The sequence below is a fragment of the Trichechus manatus genome, unplaced genomic scaffold (assembly GCF_000243295.1).
Source record: "Trichechus manatus latirostris isolate Lorelei unplaced genomic scaffold, TriManLat1.0 scaffold00066, whole genome shotgun sequence".
Lineage (NCBI taxonomy): Eukaryota > Metazoa > Chordata > Mammalia > Sirenia > Trichechidae > Trichechus > Trichechus manatus.
This window is the reverse complement of record NW_004444002.1, coordinates 10,361,209-10,379,781: the sequence shown is the minus strand read 5'-3', so window position 1 is coordinate 10,379,781 and position 18,573 is coordinate 10,361,209. Positions and strand designations below refer to the sequence as shown.

Below are 18,573 nucleotides of genomic sequence, written 5' to 3'. Positions count from 1 at the left end.
TGGAGCTAGGTTGGGTATGGGAAAGAAGAAAGAGAGGAGAGAGAAATAGCTGGCAAAAAATGAAGGTGTTGAGGGAGCCTGCCATTAGAGCGGAGAGACAAGAAACTGAAAACTGAAGATAAAAAGGAAAAAAGAAAGGAAAAATAAATAAATAAATATAAATTTAAAAAAATACTCCCAGGGATCCCACCGATGCGGTTGTGCAGACCAGGGTTGCATCTCCCAAGCTGTGCAGTACAGCCGGGCTAGAAGGTGTGGAGATGGTACACAGCGCCAGGTATTCAGGAGACAGGAAAAGAAGGTAAGTAGATGAGATGAGAAACCGAGAAATGAAGAAAAACAAAAAGGAAAATAGAGACAACAAACAAATGAAAAAAGAGGAAAAAAAAAGCCCCAGAGATCCCACCAGCGTGGCGGCGCAGAGTGGGGAGACAGTTCCCTAGCCAAGTGGTGTTTCACAGCCTGTCAAGAAGAAACAAAGATGGCACATGGTGTCGAGTGTTCGAGAGAAAGGAGGGAGAGGAGATGAGAGGCAAGGAAGAAACCAAAAGAGGCTGAAAAAAGCAACACCAGCAATAAAGAAATGGCAGTGAAGAAGCCAGCCTGTGTGGATGGGGCGAATCTGCACGGCATGGAACCAGCACCTCCCATGCTGTGGTCTTGGTCCACTCGGAAGCAGCTAATTGGCCCGCTGGGAATTGTGGATTGGCCCACCGGGAGCTAGCAAATTGGCCCTTCAGGAAGCCGCTAATTGGCCCACCAGGCAGCCAAGAATCAGCCAGCCAGGAAGCCGCGGATCAGCTAGCCAGGAAGCGGCAAAGGCCAAGCGAGGAGACAGGATGAGGGATGGGAAAGCGTGTCTCACTGGTTACCAGGTGCTCTGTCTCCTGCTTGGAGCTCCATGAATCTGCTTTCCCATACTCCCTGTCCACCAATCTCTGACAGGAGTCCAAGATGGTGTACTCATGCTGCGTTAGCTGGTAGGGACCTCCGCTCATAACTCTCCTCGCTCTCTGTTCTCTATCACTTTCTTATTCCGTTTGGTGCTTACTTGAGTTCTTTATCTCTTCATTTGACACTTAGGGTTCCAGGACTGACTTTTGTCTCTGTTTGACTTAGTTTTTCGGGTCTTTGCTGTGGAAGGTTGACATTGTGCTTCTGTCTGTAGCGTCATGTTGGCTCTGCCTCCTGAGTTAACATTTTCCCAGAGCCTAGTTTGTGCTGACCACTGTGCTAGGACTTTAGGAACTACAGATACAAGAAATAGTCCCCAGTCTTCAAGGAACTCATGATGGGATGTTGTTTTATTCCATTGAGTCAATTCTAACTCATAAGCATGTATATGAATAACTCCAATAATAAGACAGAGTTCCATCAGTGCTATGGTAAAGGTGCATGGGAGTGTGATGGATTGAATTGTGTCCCCCAAAAAATATGTGTCAACTTGGTTAGGCTGTGACTTCCAGTATTGTGTGGTTGTCCTCCATTTTGTGAGTGATCTAATTTTCCTATGTGTTGTAAATCCTAATCTCTGCCTGTAGTTAATGAAGCAAGATTAGATTATGTTAAAGAGGATTAGGGTGGGATTGTAACACCTTTACTCAGGTCACATCCCTGATCCAATGTAAAGAGTTTCCCTGGGGTGTGGCCCGCATCACCTTTTATCTTATAAGAGATAAAAGGAAAGGGAAGGGAGCAGAGGCTGGGGGACCTCATACCACCAAGAAAGAAACACTAGGAGCATAGCATGTCCTTTCAACCTGGGGTCTCTGTGCTGAGAAGCTCCTAGTCCAGGGGAAGATTGGTGACAAGGACCTTCCACCAGAGCCAGCAGAGAGAGAAAGGCTTCCCCTGGAGCTGAATTTGAACTTCTAGCCTACTAGACTGTGAGAGAATAAACGTCTGTTTGTTAAAGCCATCTATTTGTGGTATTTCTGTTGTAGCAGCACTAGATAACTAAGACAGAGAACATATATGAGGAAGAGTTTAATTCAGCCTTGGGAATCATGAAAGCTTCATGGTATAGGTGACATTTTTTAGCTGATCTTTGAAGAATGGGTAGACAAGACAAGGGGATATGGGGGAAAGGGCATTGGTTCAGGCAGAAGGTATTGCGTGAGTGAATGGTTTCACTGTACATTTATACTTGTATCTACATGTGGCAGAATACCCTCACTTTTGCTTCTAATGCAGATAGCTACATGTATTCACATCTCCCAAATCCCCTACCCTTGTCCCCCCATGTACACTATGCGTACATGTGTTTTATGCCCTGATAGCTCTCTTACAACAGCTGATGAACAGATTTTTCTGAATCCTCTATAACAGCCAACTAAAGTTTTAGCCTCCTCTGCAACCCCACCCCCACCCTCCACATCCCATTGGTCTATTCTCATCTTCAGTTTCTCCAAAAGGAGTGAGGAGAAACTAGGGGAACCAGGTCTTAACCAGTCACTTGATATTTTAAATGTTCTTCTCCGTGTTGGTTGGCTATTCATTTGGAAATAGGACCCCTAGTATATAGAGACTGATCTGAGATTTGGGGATGGGCCTGATAGACATGCTCCTGGTTGTTTTGTTTTGTTTTTTGCTGTTACATTTACATTCAGCTTGTAACAGAGTATGGATCTTTCTGCTTGCATAAATCAAGATATCTGTTAAATCGGAGCTTGGAAAACAAAAACACAGTAAAGCATTATCTATCTGGAGCCCTCAAGGAAAGAGTGATTCTTAGCTGTGTTTTCTAGAGCATGTAAAGCCATAGAGTATAGCCAAGGAACTGGCTTGAGTTCTAATCCTGGCTCTGTCTCTCTCTGTGGCCTGGAATTAGTTGCTTAACATCTTTGAGTTTCACTTTCTTCAACTATAAAGTAGAAATGATACTAAAACCTACCTCTTAGGATTGTTATGAGAATTAAATGAAATGAGTGGATAAAGTGCTAGTATAGTATCTGTACACAAACCAAAACCCAAAGTTGTTGCTGTTGAGTCAATTCCAACTCATGGCGACCCTATAGGACAGATTAGAACTGTTCCATAGGGTTTCCAAGGAGCAGCTGGTAGATTGGAACTGCTGACCTTTTGGTTAGCAGCCATAGCTTGCCATAGCTCTTAACCACTGCGCCATCAGGGCTCCTATCTGTATACCAAAAAAAAAGAAAAAAAATCAAACCCGTTGCCATCAAGTTGATTCTGACTCATAGCAACCATATAGGACGGAGTAGAAATGCCCCCATAGAGTTTCCATGGAGTGCCTGGTGGATTTGAACTGCCGACCCTTTGATTAGCAGCCGTAGCACTTAACCACTATGCCACCAGGGTCTCCTATCTGTACATAGTAATCACTTAATAAATGGTTGCTATTATTATTATTAAGTAGTCCCTGGGTGGTACAAATCATTAAGCACTCAGCTACTAACTGAAAGGTTCAGAGCCTGAATCCACCCAGAGGCACCTTGGAAGAAAGTCCTGGTGATCTACTTCCAAAAGGTCACAGCCATGTGAAAACCCAATGGAGCACAGTTCTACTTTGAAACACATGGGGTTGCCATGAGTCAGAATCGACTCCAGGCAACTTTTTTTTTAATGACATCATTATTATTATAATGTTAATGAACTTCATCCTTTTAAGCATCAACACATTTTACATTTTTAGTTTAACCGTTATGGATGTAAATCGTATATATATGTATAAAACTTATCGGCCTTTTTAAGGCATATATTTAACATAATTTGAACTTTGCTTGATCATTTAGGGGCTTAATTGCAGTCATTAGTTATTGTACTGAACTATAATACTCAGTTGTTTTCAGGGTTTACTGAGCCTTTTATCTCTGCACTAAATTGTCCTAGACTGTTAATGGTTTTTTAGTTATTACAGCCACGTTTTATACTTGTCCTTTCTCCTTTCTGCAGTCTGCAGTCACTTCTTGTTTCTCTCAGTGTCCCTTCATGTAGCAGTCTTTTTTTCCCTTCTGATCAGTTATAAACTTTAAAAAAATTAATATAAGAGCCAGTTCTCCAAGTTGGTGTGTCAGATGGGTATATGAAGTAAGAGTTAAATCGTCTGTAAGTGGAGCCTACCATGGATAGAGTGCACAGCTATTTAGTATATCAGCTTCAAGACATCTATTTTGGCTACTCTGAGACTTTTTTTTTTTTTGATTACTTATTAGTTTTTCCACTGTGGTCCTGATAAATGATATGTAGTTTAGGATAATACCTCCTGAACTGTAGTTAACTCACAAGGGTGGGGAAAAGGGTATATATGAGTCTGAATTGTGAACTTTTTTCTGAGCATATTTTCTTATGAGCATATTCAGTGAACACAAACTAACTGCTACAAATACAGGATTTTAACTGGTTAACCTATAATTAACCACTTGGCCACTGAGTCGATTCTGACTCATGGAACCCCATGTATGTCAGAGTTGAACTGTGCTCCGTAGGGTTTTCAATACCTAATTTTTCCAGAAGTAGAACTTCAGGTCTGTCTTCTGAAGCACCTCTGGGTGGACTTGAATCTCTAACCTTTCGGTTAGTAGCTAGTGCGTTAACCATTTGCACCACCCAGGGACTCCTAATCTATAATTAGTAGAATCAGTTTGCATTCAAATAATAAATACGCTAAAGTTTTTTTTTTTTAAACTGTATGTTCTTTACAATAGGTGACATAAGCCCCTGGCAGGTTAAATTAGCTCCTTGCAGTCTTGTTCACACTATTTGCTTAGTGAACCCTTTCTTTGCAAGTAGTATAAAGTTATCTCCAGCCCAGGTTAAATTACCACAAATAACAAACTAATATAATCCAAATTAATGAGATTTTACTATACAAGAAATGTCTTATAATTGTTCAGCTAGCAATCTTGTAGTGTTGTAAATGGGCAGATTGCTTTATAATATTATTTTCTTCCTATGTTGTGCTGAAAAAAAGGAAGAGGGAAGATATTTTGTGAGTAGAAATTTCCCTCTTTCTTTGTCACTACTCCGGACAACTTGGAAAGGAGGGAAGCCAGGGTTGGAAGTCTTTATAAGAGCTACCAGCCATTTTAGTTCTAAGCTGAGATACATATCTAGCCATTACATCACTCAACCCTGTGACTCCTTTGAAGTCCTTTCTCACTCCTTGCGCTCTCCTTTCTTTAACTGCAACTGAGGGAAGGGATCTTTGCCTGCAGCTCCAGTTCCTCAATACATATATCTTTTCTTCTTTTCCCATCCTTCCTACCCCGCCCCTTTTCTATAAGCTGCCTCTCTCCTTTTATATTAAAAGTGATTTCTTGAAGATCACCAAACCAATTGCTGTCAAGTCAATTCTGACTCATAGTGACCCTATAGGACAGAGTAGAACTTCCCTATAGGGTTTCCAAGGCTATAAATCTTTATGGAAGCAGACTGACACATCTTTCTCCTTCAAAGCGGCTGGTGGGTTTGAACCTCCAACCTTTCAGTTAGCAACCTAGCACTTTAACCACTGCACCACCAGGACTCCTCTGAAGATCACCAGTGACCTCCAGATTGTCAAAGTCAGTGATCTTTTGGCAGGTCTCAACTGCTCTTAGGCTGAGTTCTGTAGAGGAGCAAAACCAGTGAAGTGTACATATAAATATATATAGAGAGAGATTTACTTCAAGGAAATGGCTCACGCAATTATGAAGCTGGCAAGTCCCAAATCCATGGGTCAGGCAGCAGGCTGCTGGCTCACAGGATTGTGGGACCTGGCCAGTCTAAAATCTCCAAATCAGGCGGCAAGCTGAAGGCTTCTCACGTCCCAAGAACTGGAAGTCAGAGGGGACAAGTATAGCATCGAGAGAGAGAGAGCGCTTTGCCAGAACATCCATTTATATATCAGTTGCAGGCCACACCCCCGAAGAAACTCCCCTTCTAACTGATTGGCTGTTCACATCAAATCACAAAATGGAGGATGATATATAGTGTTTGCCAAGCCTCTGAGAATCATGGTCTGTCCAGGTTGACACATAACATTAACCATCACAACCACCTTGACCTCTTTGCTTAATTTGCTCGTAACTACCCCCACCCCTTTCTTGAATTCTCTCTACTTTTATCTTTCTTGACAGTACACTTTTCAGGTTCTTCCTCTTCTGTCTCCTTAAAGTATCTTTCTCCTTTTCTTGCTCTCTCCACTGTAAATGAGTGTACTATTATCCACATTTATAGATGAAGAAATAAAGGTTAAATAAACTTACTCAAGGTTGAACATTTAGCAAATGGTTTAGCTGGGCCTCACACTCTAAAGCCTGTTTCTACTAGTGTGCCATTAGTTACTGTGGCTGTAGGTATTAGGAGTCTAGACTCATTACTAAAATGTATAGTAAACTCTAGTGGCAGACTAGGGAAGCTGTGTTTGTGTGAAAATAATAGTTTAGAATAAGGTTAGCAGAGCTTGGAATTGATAATCTGTAGAATCTCTTCAAACTTAAGATCCCATGGTTCCTTCTTTTCTCCTTTGTCTTCTGATACTGTCCAAAACAAATCTTCTATTTCAGCCAAGCTGAGCAGTTACCTTTCTCCAAACCTTTCTTGGTACCTTGCTCACGTCATTTCACTTGCCTGGCATATCCTTCCTCTACTTTCACCTGTAAAAATCCTGTCCAACTAACAACATCTAGTATAAGTCCCACTTTCTCCAGGAATCCTTCTGGTTCACCCTTAGTTAGAAGTGCTCTTTTATACCTCTGAAACCTAAAGCCCCTAGTCGTTAATATTCATACAAATCCCTTGATACTGATCATTGACCACCTTGAATTATTGGTCATCTGTTCATACGCATGTGTCTTGGCCTTTCAACTCAGTCAGCAGTCTCTTATTGGAAAGGCCCTTGACTCATATGTCTTTTAGCTTGTGATACAGTGTCTTGCACACAATAGATGCTCAAGAAATATTTGATGATTGGTCATATAATTGGTTGAAGAAGTGCTTTCCTTTTGCCTTAATAGCCTGTATCATTTTATTTTCATTCTGAAGGTGGAGCTTTGTACAAAACTGAGCACTTAGTATCTGATGTTGATCAACTGACTGCCTCACTTGTCCCTAAGACTCACATCCCAGACATTCTTGGGATTATACCCTTAGAGAAGCCACAAATCAAATCTGGGTGCTTGTGAAAAGAACACTTGGCCCTAATAGACCCTTTGCTTCCACCAGGTGAAATTTCACGAGCACCCAAGGGAAACTGGTAAGTGGATTTTCGGCGTCCCCAAACTTATCTGTGAAATAGATCAGTAACCTGGATTAGATATTACTGCTATATCTGCCCACAAACTTGTTCTTTGTAGATCTGGCTGCTTTGCAGCTTTTCTCTTACGGTGAGCTCAGAATTTTTTAGAGTATACTTGCTCTCAGATTTTACCTTTTCCCCATGGAAATGTTTCTTTGGTGATGCAGCAGCTGCACAAATTGTCTAAGATGGCAGTGAGTCTTCTTATTCAGATGGTACTCTATGGCAAAAGGGCAAAAGGTTGTTAAACCCTTGTAAAATCATATCGTAATGCCAAGTTCCTTTCCCAAAGATGCCAACTGCCTCTTGGTTTGAGATCCACCTAGATTTGTAAAAGGAGAGACACCAACCATCTTATTAAATACTTCTACTAAAGTGGAAGAATCTGTGAGTCAGCAAGGCCAACCAGATGATGACTAAAGTCACATATATTGTTTTAGCAACATCATGGTAAACTAGTATTCAAAGAAGACGTCAGCTCCCTGAAGGAGTGGCAACTAACCTGGGGATAATTATGATCATCCATATGTGGACATAGTTCTATTGCCATTGTCTTCTCTCATAGGCCTGTGTTGAAAGATAGGTTTGCGCTTAAATGCGTGATGCCCAGTACTAAGCAGTATTACCAAAGTTTATGTGAATGATGAATAGCTCAGTATGAAAAGAGGGATCTTCAGCCATTTTCCATTTGCAATAATGAATGAATCCCAAGAGTTCAAGATCTCCAGGAAGACCCTTTGACTCAGTAATAATTTATATTGGTATGGTAATTCTTTCTTTCTCTTAGTGTATTTTCATACTCATCGCACTTTATAGATGAGATGCTAATAACCAAAGAGGAGAAATTATTTTAACTAAAGTGCAATAGAAGCACTAGAAATGTTATGTTAACACAAGGACTTCCAGGAAATATCTAATCTTGATCATAGGCTCCTAACTCAGTTTGCAAGATTTCCTTTAGAATTTCTTGAAATCACAGTGAAACTTGGCAATATAAAAGACAGAGAACAGTTCCAGCACTGCCAAAGCTAGATTAATAAGAGGAAATGGACCTCAGAGCAGCAAGGAGAGGTTTGATCAGACATAAGTAAGAACAATATTGGAATGGTTATCAGGGGAAATTGTTTAAGCACACTTGGAAGACAAATATAAAAATGGAATGAACACTCATCTGCCTGGGGGTGCTTTTGTTTCTTTCTTACCTAGAAGAAGGGCAGTGAACCAGGAAACTTTTCTATGACACTTACAGCCCTTTGATTTACCTCAGACTCACCAGGCTGAGACTTTTATTTCACATGTACTTTGAAGTCCACAAATGAAAGCATTGATTGTTTTTAAAGAGAGAAAATGTCACCATTTTATATCTTGGTGTGTGGTATCTCTAGCATGTCAGCTGAATTATTATATGGCTAAAGGTAAGAAGAGCCTGTGATTCCTTCAGATGGAATTAAAATAAGAAAAAGAGTAGACTAATAGCCCTACTCAGTTTCTTTAGTCTTTGGACATTTTTATCTGATTACAGTTTCAGGAAATAAAGCCATATCTTAACAACCAGAGGATCAAAAAAGTAAGCTAGCTTCTTTCTTTCTCAGGTCTGATAGAAACTCAGTGTGAAATTTTTCATCTTCACGGACTGTGGGAGGGAGGGAGGAGACTGAGGGTGGCAGAAAAGAGGCAGGATAGAAAAGTAACAAACGCATCTCTCTTAAGTTGCCCCAACCCTTGGAATACCTTTGGAATGATTATGTGACTCCATTGTCCTTAAATCTTTAGGAGTCCTTTTCTCGATAGACATGAAGTGAACTGTGAGTCGGCCTCATGTGTTGGTAGTGGTGTTGAATCATAGTATTTTAGAGTTGGAGGTAACTTTGTCTCACTCCATCATCTTTATGAATGATGGAAGTCCCCCTTCTGAGAAGGGATTTGTCTAAAGTCACACAGTTAATTACTGGCAAAAACAGAACTAGTTAGTACTAGGCCTATATAATCATTTCCAACTGGCTAGGACTGTGGCATGTGATTGGTTCATTTTCACTGGAGAAGGTGTGTCTATAAGCTAGAAGTGCTGGCTTCCCCCATGCTAATAGCGTTGCGTGATTTATGGCATGCTAACCCACTGGTATATGAGGCCCCAGATCGCTTATGCTTGCCACCAGAGGTGGGCCCTTTGATCTCAGGATAGAAAAGGAGTTTGAGACTGCAGAACACCTATGAGGGAATTGCTTCTGGAAAGCTGAACTCCAGCAGCTCAGCAAATCATAGACAAAACTCGTTGTGACGCCTGCTTACCTGGCAGGGAACAATTTGTGCCCCCCATCTCACTCTACGCCTAAGAACACTTTAGTAGTTGTCTCCCATCCAATCATGTTTTGGCTGAGGTTTAAACTTTGTTGTGTTATTTTGTCTAGAGGATCACTTTCAATTTCTTAATTGTTGAGTAAAGATTAGTCTGGGAAAAAAATCAGTTTTAGGTTCAGTGAAACTGAGCTTCACAGTATGAGAATTCTAGATTTTGGGAGGTTGTTTTCCTCTCCTGTTAGCTTAGTAAACTTATGAAAGCAACTGTCATTCTTGTCCTTGGGACCTGTCAGGGCTCCCCTGGCCTTAATAAGAGAAAGAGGCATACTCAGACATGTCGTGAAAAAAGAGTACTGAAGACTGTGGTTTTAGTCCTGGATTTACCTTGATTTGACCTTGAGTAAGTCACATAAGCCTTTTTTAAGCCTCGGTTTCCACATCTGTTTAATGGGGAAAATGTTTTAAAAACCATTAGATACTACTCTTGGGATTGCTGCTGCTGCTGCTTGTTAGGGTATGAGAATGTGAAGTAATCACACTGTTTTTCTCCTTCCGTTTCTGAATCAAACTGAGAACAAACAAAAAATTCATGGGGGGAACAATATATGACATCGGCTTTATGATAGGTAAAACTGGATTCAAGAACATAACTTGAGCCTAAGGCCTAATGTGGCGTCCTATCCTACCATCTCCAGCTCCAAATACCTTGATACCCACCTGTGGGGTAGATTGAGTCTGCAGAGCAGATCCCTTAACCTGCCAGTGTCATTGAGAGTCAGCCTGTGTCACACTTCAGTGAGAAGTAGAAATTCAGAGCAAGGTGAACCTGTGGGCCTGCCTCCAGAAGGGAGAGCCTGTGCCCTGACTGAGCTCTGCTCACTCTGTAGGAGAAAGAGAGTGATATCAGCTGCAGGGCAGTCGGACCTGACAGCCAGAATGAGAGACCAGGCCATGAATGAGCACTTATTTGTACTCCAGTCTCACCAGTCAGATAAGTCAATCCTCCCCCTAAGCCAGGAGCAAGCAAGGAAGGGGTGAAAACCCAGAGAAGTTTCTATAGTACTCTCTGTCCCCCCTGTTGCAAACAGAATGGAAGCTCCCTCCTTCCCATGGAGAAGTGACAAGTAGGACAAGAAACATTCCTACAACCCCCAACATTGCAGCTTATTTCAAGAGTAACATGACTTTTGATTGTTCAAAGTCCTATCCTTAGGATTTTTTTTTAAACTGGGCCATTTTAATGTTTTTTATAACATAACAAATAGTTCTCTTGATTACTGCAAACATGTAAGGCTATTTGATAGTATTCAGAAACACACAGTAATGGTAGTTTTCCTGATTGGTTTGTAGTCTTCACCAATAGTTACAAGAAGTTACTTGTATAAAACTGCTATCAAACCAGTAAGACTGCATTTATGTATCCATCATTTTCAGGATTGTTGGTAACCTGAACATGTTGCTGTTGGGTGCCATCTAGTCAGTTCCAACTCATGGCAACCCTACGTACAACAGAACAAAACACTGCCCGGTCCTGCACCATCCTCACAATCGTTGTTATGCCTGAGCTCATTGTTGCAGCCACTGTGTCATTCCATCTCACTGAGGCTCTTCCTCTTTTTTGCTGACCCTCTACTTTACCAAGCATGATTTCCTTCTCCAGGGAATGATCCCTCCTGATAACATGTCCAAAGTATGTGAGATGAAGTCTTGCTATCCTCGTTTCTAATGAGTATTCTGGCTGTACTTCCTCCAAGACAGATTTGTTCTTTCTTTTGACAGTCCATGGTATATTCAATATTCTTCTTCAACACCACAATTCAAAGGCTTCAGTTTGTCTTCGGTATTCCTTATTCATTGTCCAGCTTTCACATGCATATGAGGTGATTGAAAACACCATGGCGTGGATCAGGCTCACCTTAGTCTTCAAGGTGACATCTTTGCTTTTCAACACTTTCAAGAGGTCTTTTGCAGTAGATTTGCCCAATGCAGTGCATCTTTTGATTTCTTGACATGGGCATATTTCTCCCCAATAACCTTGCTTTCTTGTGCTACAAGGCCCAACTCATTCATAATCACCTCAATGACAGTACCTTTGATAATAACACCCAAAGTTGTATATAGTGAGGATGAGAGATTCTTCTTTACACCAAGTATTGGTAAGCAACAGGTGACTTTAAGTTCAGGATGTGTTACAGGAGCCTTCTTGAAACGTAACCTTTCATATTTAGGTGGTTTTCGTGTAAAGCTATGCTTTCTTTTTTCTCTTTCCTGTTCGAGTAACTTTTAATACTTCTGTTTCTCTCTGGGCACGGACTTTGGGCAGAGGTACTTCCCATTTTCCTGCTTTCTCTTTTCATTTTTGTTTAATCATATTGGAAAGTACTTTAGCTCGGGACTGCCCCTTTCTGCCCAGCAGATAGGCCGGTACTGCACCTTGTGGAATCTTCTCATTGTTCTTTTGTTTGGTGTTTCTCTTTTCATGCATCTTGATAGTCTTTGTCATTTGTATTTTCTCAGCATGGCGCTGCTTATGGTAGAGCTTAGCCTTCAGACCAGTCATCTTTTTTGCCTTCTTAGGAGGTTCATGAGCCTCTTGACTTTTCTTTTTTCTCTTTTTCTCATGGTAATACAAACGATACCCATAGACGCTTACAGTGTAACTGAATATATTCATTTTGTGGCATGGTGATGGCAGCAAAGCTGCCAGGCGCAGTCTTTGGGGCATAAAGAAATTATCAATTTTTGAGTCTCTGAGACCCATGAGCCAACTCCAGGCAGCCTGTGACAGGAAAGCAAGAATTTTTTTTTTTAAACCAGGGGAAACTGGCAATGACAGCCCATGGTGAGGTATAAATAAATAGGATTGTTCTAGTACGTGTGCATTGCATTTAGATTTTTACTTCTAAGTGTCTAAAATCAAGACAAATTCCAGATGAAACCCAACCTCATATCATCCAATTTAGCCTCAAAGTAGTATCCTACAGAGATACCATTTTAATGAATTTCAAACACAGAATACCTTTGCTGCCATTTCAGCATTGTCATTCACATGGAGTTGCAAACTCTACAGGTCTTCCTTCCTCTTGCATGACACCAAAGCATAACAATTAAGATACTTTATTATTACCATTAACAATAGCTAATACTTATAGAACACATACTTTGTGCCAGACTCTGTTCTTGGTCTTTCACACATATTAACTTATTTGATTTTCACAACAATCCTGTGAGGTAAGTAAAATTGTTATCCTCATTTTATAGATAAGGAAACTTAAACACAGAGAGGTTAAGTAATTTGTCCAAATAATAAATGGGGGAGGTTAAATTCAAACCCAGGCAGTGTAGCCCCCTGGAATCAAGTAAATCAGAATGCAGGTAGAGGCAGGCATCAGTGCTATTTAAAAACACACCAGATGATTCCAATATGCAGCCGAGTTTAAGAAACCAGTGCAGTTACCCATATTGCGTCAGACTAACTAGATGTGCCCAGCCCAAATTGGTTCAGAATGTTGGACATTTGTAGCATTCTATGACAGAGTATGTCTAGAGTCTTCCATCAGGAACTGAAGGGATAAGTGAAGCACTGGACAAAAAAGTGTCAAGTAAAATGGTTGTGTTAAATGTTGACCCCTCCAGGTATCTCAACACAGCAAACAAGGGACGGCCTAATATGCAGTTTGTTCTTGCTCTGTTCTATTTCCTGATCTACATTTATTATCTATTGAAATAGAAATCTATGGTGATGAAATTCCCTCTTGTCATGGGCCAGGGGAGAGTCTTGATTTTGTTTTTCCCCAATCTTCAATTTCCTTGCTAACGTGAGCTTTTCAATTTAAGCCATGTAGGTTGTAGTGTTTCACACTGAGCCATTGCTTGTGTAATAGAATTAATTTGAAAATGTTTTGCTTATTCTATATTTGAGTTTTAAGCAAAAGCAACATTTACGTACAAGCTGTTTTGTGGAATGAGGTGAGGGTTGATGAGAGTAGCACACAAAGCCAGTGGAGATATGCCCAACTGCTGAAACAGGGTGTACTGTTTTGTTTTGTTTTTTTGGGGGGGAGGGGGACAGGTTTCAGCAGTGATATCGCCTAGCTACACTTTCTTCTGCATATTTGCTTCAGTAACAATAGCAGCAGCTTTTATTAAATATTGACTGTGTGTCATCTACTATGACCAAGTGCTTTACATATGTAAACTGAAGCAAACTTCACAACAAAAAAAAGAGGGAGGCAGGATAACAGAGTTGTTCAGAATCCTGGCTTTGACCTTGGGTAAGTTATTGCAGTTCTTTGAGCCTCAGTTGCCTTACCTATAAAGCAAGAATAATAATATCAAGTTTATAGGGTTGTTTTAGGACTGAGAAAATGCATAAATAGTGCTTAGTTCAATGAATATTTATTGAGTCTTAATAAGTAGGAGACATTGTGCTAGGCATTAAGACTATAGCTGTAAATAAGACAGACTCCAACCCTGGCCTTGTGAAACTCATAGTCTAGTGGGAAAGACAGTCATTAAGCAAATAATTACACAAATAATTAATTATTTGCAATTATGCTGAGTGCTATGAAAGAGTGACTAATCATAGTGAATACTCAGTAAATGATAGCAAATATTTACTGAGTGGCTATTATGTGCTGGCATTATGCCAGGTAGAGAATCAAGAACAAGTACACAATTCGGAGGGAGAATGTAGGCATTTTCATGGAATCCTGTCAGGGCAGGGTGAGGTTAAAAAAAAAAGCCATCTGTTTTCCTCTGGTCAATCAAGGAAGCTTTGGGGGAGGAGGTAAATTTTCAGAAGATGCTCAGTTCAGTTCATTGGGAAGAGAAAAGATCAAGTTCAGAATGTGCCTTTTTCTCCAAAAAATTAGTTTTTGGATATCAATTATGTCTTTGAATGTGAGAGGCACCCCCACCATGAGTGTTTTTTGTATATGGCAAGAGAGAAATTTTAAGAGGGTTATGTTGCAAGCCACAGGGACCAGGCTTTCCCTCTGAGATGAATACTAAGTGCTAAGTTTGCTTCAGAACTTGGCATAAAGTCTGAGCAGGCAACAAGTCATAACCACGCCCTGTTTTCAGATGCTAATTTAAATATCATCTCATACAAATATAGTGTTCCTGCTGGCAAGCTATTTTTTAATCTGGTCTTTTTTATTCCCCTTTGTAATTACCCTGATCTAGGATGAACAGCCTGATAAACATTGACAATGCATCCTAAATTATCTCATCAGGGTGACCACAAGATTTCAGCTTCTCTTGATTTTCTTCCAGATCTCTGCTAAGCAGTTCTTACCAGTATTAGGTGTGTGCAGAGAGGACTATAGATTTTCCAGGCTAGGGTTTGCATCAATTAAGACTGTTGTCCTTTGCTGTGAGGTGCCACTCTCTCTGTGGCATAGTCTGCAAAGAGGGAGATACCTTTTACATTTTGTCCTCTTGTCAAACAGTCAGTTGCTTGGAAAACTTTGTGTTGAAGCTCAGACTGCCAAGAAGTGTTCTCTGCCTTGATCTGAAGAACGTGCTTCTCTGCCCTTCTTCCAGGCTCGTGTGCAATGAAGTTAAGTGCACTTTAGGACTTGACACATCAATAGGTAAAAGTCTGCTCACTGTAATTGTGTGACGAAGGTCTTATTATTACTCTCATTTTACAGATGAGGTAAGAGAGATTCAGAGGCTAAATGGCTTACCCAAGATTAGATGGCCAGTAAACTGTTTAAACCCAGGGTTTTAGTTGATGAGTCCTGTGCTCTTTACATTGCACCCTACTGCCTTCTAAGGTTTCTGAAGAAGGTAGTGACATGATCTGAGCTGTACTATCTTTTAAAAGATACTCTAACCAAAGTGTTTTTATCATGAATGTAAAGGGGTAAAACTAGAGTTGGGGTGACAAGTGTGAAGACTTTGCAGTAGCCCAGGGGAGTGAACCAGTGTTACAGGAGTAGGGATGAAGAAGAGGGGATAGATACAAGAGACTCAACAGAGGTAAATCATCTAGAACTTTTAGGGCTTAAAGAATCATAAACCCTGGAAATGTAAAAGACGTTAAAATCATCAGGTCCAGTTCTCTGTCTTTAAGCAGAACATAATTTTTTCCACTTTTACAGGTGAGTCAACTGTGATTCAGCCTAAATGACTTACCCAAGGTCCCCAGCTAGTTTGTGTGGAACTCAGAACTCCTGCTTCCTGATGCTGTCCTCTCTCCACTAAAGCCTAGGGTCTCCCAAATCTGTTTGATAAAGTTATTTCTCTCTTGTAGATTCTCTTGCCAATCCTGTATGTATGAAAAACCACATCTTCTAGATTTTTCAGAGCAGTCCCAATGTCACATATTCTATCCCATTGTCCTCCAAAGTACAAGTGCATATGTTAAACTATGATTTCCCAATTTTAAAGTCAGAAAATTTTGTCATCCCTCCTATAGTGGTTGGCGGCACAGTTCTTGGTCTGCTCTCCAGGCAGATTCCAGGTGTACTTTGAGGGAAAAATAGGGTAGCAGGACACAGCTGTCTTACAGCTGTGGAATCTGGTATGTGCTAAAGGGAATGTGAATATGGTATAAACTCTAGTCATTCTCAGCATCGTGTCCCCAGTTGTCTTCTGGTATGACACTCAGAGAGCTTAGTCACTTTGGAATGTTTAGTTGTCACTTGAAAGTATTTGGTTACACAAAAAGATGTCTGGAAGAGTTCTTCTGTTCTGGTGTCTATAAAGGGAGATGGAACTTCTTTTGGCACATGGAAAATCTCTTAGATTCCCCTTTCTTATTCTTTAGGTGTGTAAAAACTAGCTCTATCTAAGAAATAAAAAGTTTGCTAATCAAATTAAAACATAAACTCTCATGACAATATTTAGTCTATTTAAGCAGCCAGTTTTGATACATTCTCAGAAGTAAACAATTGCAAACAAATAATATGCTAATCTGTTTATTCAGCAAACATTTATTGAATACTTACTATGTGTCACATACTGTTGGATGGAAGGGTAGATGAATATGCTAATTTATAGCAGAAACTGAGAGATGAATAAGACCTGACTCTGATCCACAAGGTGCCTAAAACCAAAAACCAAACTCGTTGCCATCAAGTCGATTCTGACTCATAGCAACCCTATCGGACAGAAGTAGAACCTGCCCCACGGGATTTCCAAGGAGCGGCTGAGTAGATTCAAACTGCCAACCTTTTCATTAGCAGCCGAGCTCTTAACCACTGTGCCACTAGGACTCCACAAGGTGCCTACAACCTAATAAATAGAAGTTATTTCCTTCCATTGATGAAAAACACTTCTTTAGGAATTCTAAAGGGGCCACATTTGCTAGTCTTTAGTTAGAATTACTGAGTTTGCTTGAAAGTAATAAAACTGAAGTCACCCTCATTTAATCAGTCTCTATTTAATCAGTTGTTGCTGTTATTAGGTGCCATCGAGTCGATTCTGACTCATAATGACCCTATAGGACAGAGTAGAACTGCCCCACAGAGTTTCCAAGGAGCAGCTGGTGGATTCGAACTGCCAACCTTTTGGTTAGCAGCCGTAGCTCTTAACCACTGCTCCACCGTGGCTCCATTTAATCAGTACCAGTACCTATTTCCTGAATTTTTCTCTCAGCGGCCCCACTATTATACTCTGTTTTCAGGACAAGCTGATGTGAGCGTTTAGGTAGGCAAAAAGAAAAAAGCATTATCCTTTTCCAAAATTTCCTTTGTCCAAGTGTCAAGTGACATCTTTGGGATATGAAATGGTGAAAATTATTTTTGGTTTGGGTTTAGATGATAGAAATAAGAGAAGACAGTGAGATTGGGGCTTAAACCTGCTTAAGCCTTTAATGTCCTAGGGAATGACATGTTTTTCACTGAGAGAATGTTCTGGAGTAATAATTGGCTTCCTCATGCAGACTGAACCCAACTCGAGAAGAAAATGCCTCCCCTAGATTATGAAACAGGCAGTGTTGGTATTGTATTTTTAAAATTAATTCAGTAAACATTTGCTCCAATAATTAGACCCCCTAGAGCTTCATGCTGAGGGTACATTTTCTTCTGTGTGTTCATTTCAAAAGTTTCTTAAGAGTTGTTGTTGTTAGGTGCTGTCTAGTCAGTTATGACTCATAGCGACTCTGTGTACAACAGAATGAAGTACTGCCTGGTGCTGTGCCATCCTCACAATCGTTGCTATATTTGAGCCTGTTGTTGTAGCCACTGTGTCAGTCCATCTTGTTGAGGGTCTCCTCTTTTTTGCTGACCCTCTGCTTTACCAAGCATGATGTCCTTCTCCAGGGACTGGTTCCTCCTGATAACATGTCCAAAGTACATGAGACGAAGTCTCACCATCCTCACTTCTAAGGAGCATTTTGGCTGTACTTTTTCCAAGACAGATTTGTTCATTCTTCTGGCAGTCAATGGTATATTCAATATTCTTCACCAGCACCATAATTCAAAGGCATCAATTCGTCTTCAGTCTTCCTTATTCATTGTCCAGCTTTCTTAAGAGTAGGTCAGCTTAAAAAATGACTATGAATATTGGACTGATTGTCTTCCTCCCCTCTCTACCCTACTGTACCCTCTCATCCCACCAAAGTTTTGTTTGAGGTTTAAACCCAGTGGGGAAGGTAAAGCATCAGACCTTCAAGGATAGCTCTCTAATTTAGAATTTCATCTTTCTGCACCCTGTCCTCCCTGCAACACACATAGTAACACCATTTCTCAGAATTGTTCTTTGAAAGGATCAGACTTTCTTGCCTTCCAAGAGAGTCCCTGAGTTATTTTTGCAAGTTAACAGCAGCCCAGTAATTCTATCCCCTTCTCTGTGGAGCAGGTGCTCAGGTCTTTCAGATTTCTTTGACTATTCTTGACTAGTTTTCTTCCAGGACAAGAAATTGTAGCCCTGAGCACCTCCAGAAGGGCCAAGCAATCTCCATAAAAGGGTGCATGGCTAGACTGAAGACTTAGCTGGGAATAAGAAAAGAATCAGAGCATGCAGCAGGGCAGGGAGGGCACTTAGAGATCATCGAGTCTAGTGGTCCTCAACCAATATGCCTG

At 40.7% G+C, this 18,573-nt stretch overlaps 1 protein-coding gene and 1 pseudogene across 4 annotated transcripts in view; one reads left to right on the top strand and one right to left on the bottom strand.

Annotated features, from left to right (window-relative positions):
• Window positions 1–18,573, top strand: part of ENOX2 (ecto-NOX disulfide-thiol exchanger 2) — a 312,866-nt gene that overhangs the window by 146,445 nt on the left and 147,848 nt on the right. The window lies entirely within an intron of this gene.
• Window positions 10,932–12,402, bottom strand: LOC101354682 (ribosome biogenesis protein NSA2 homolog; annotated as a pseudogene).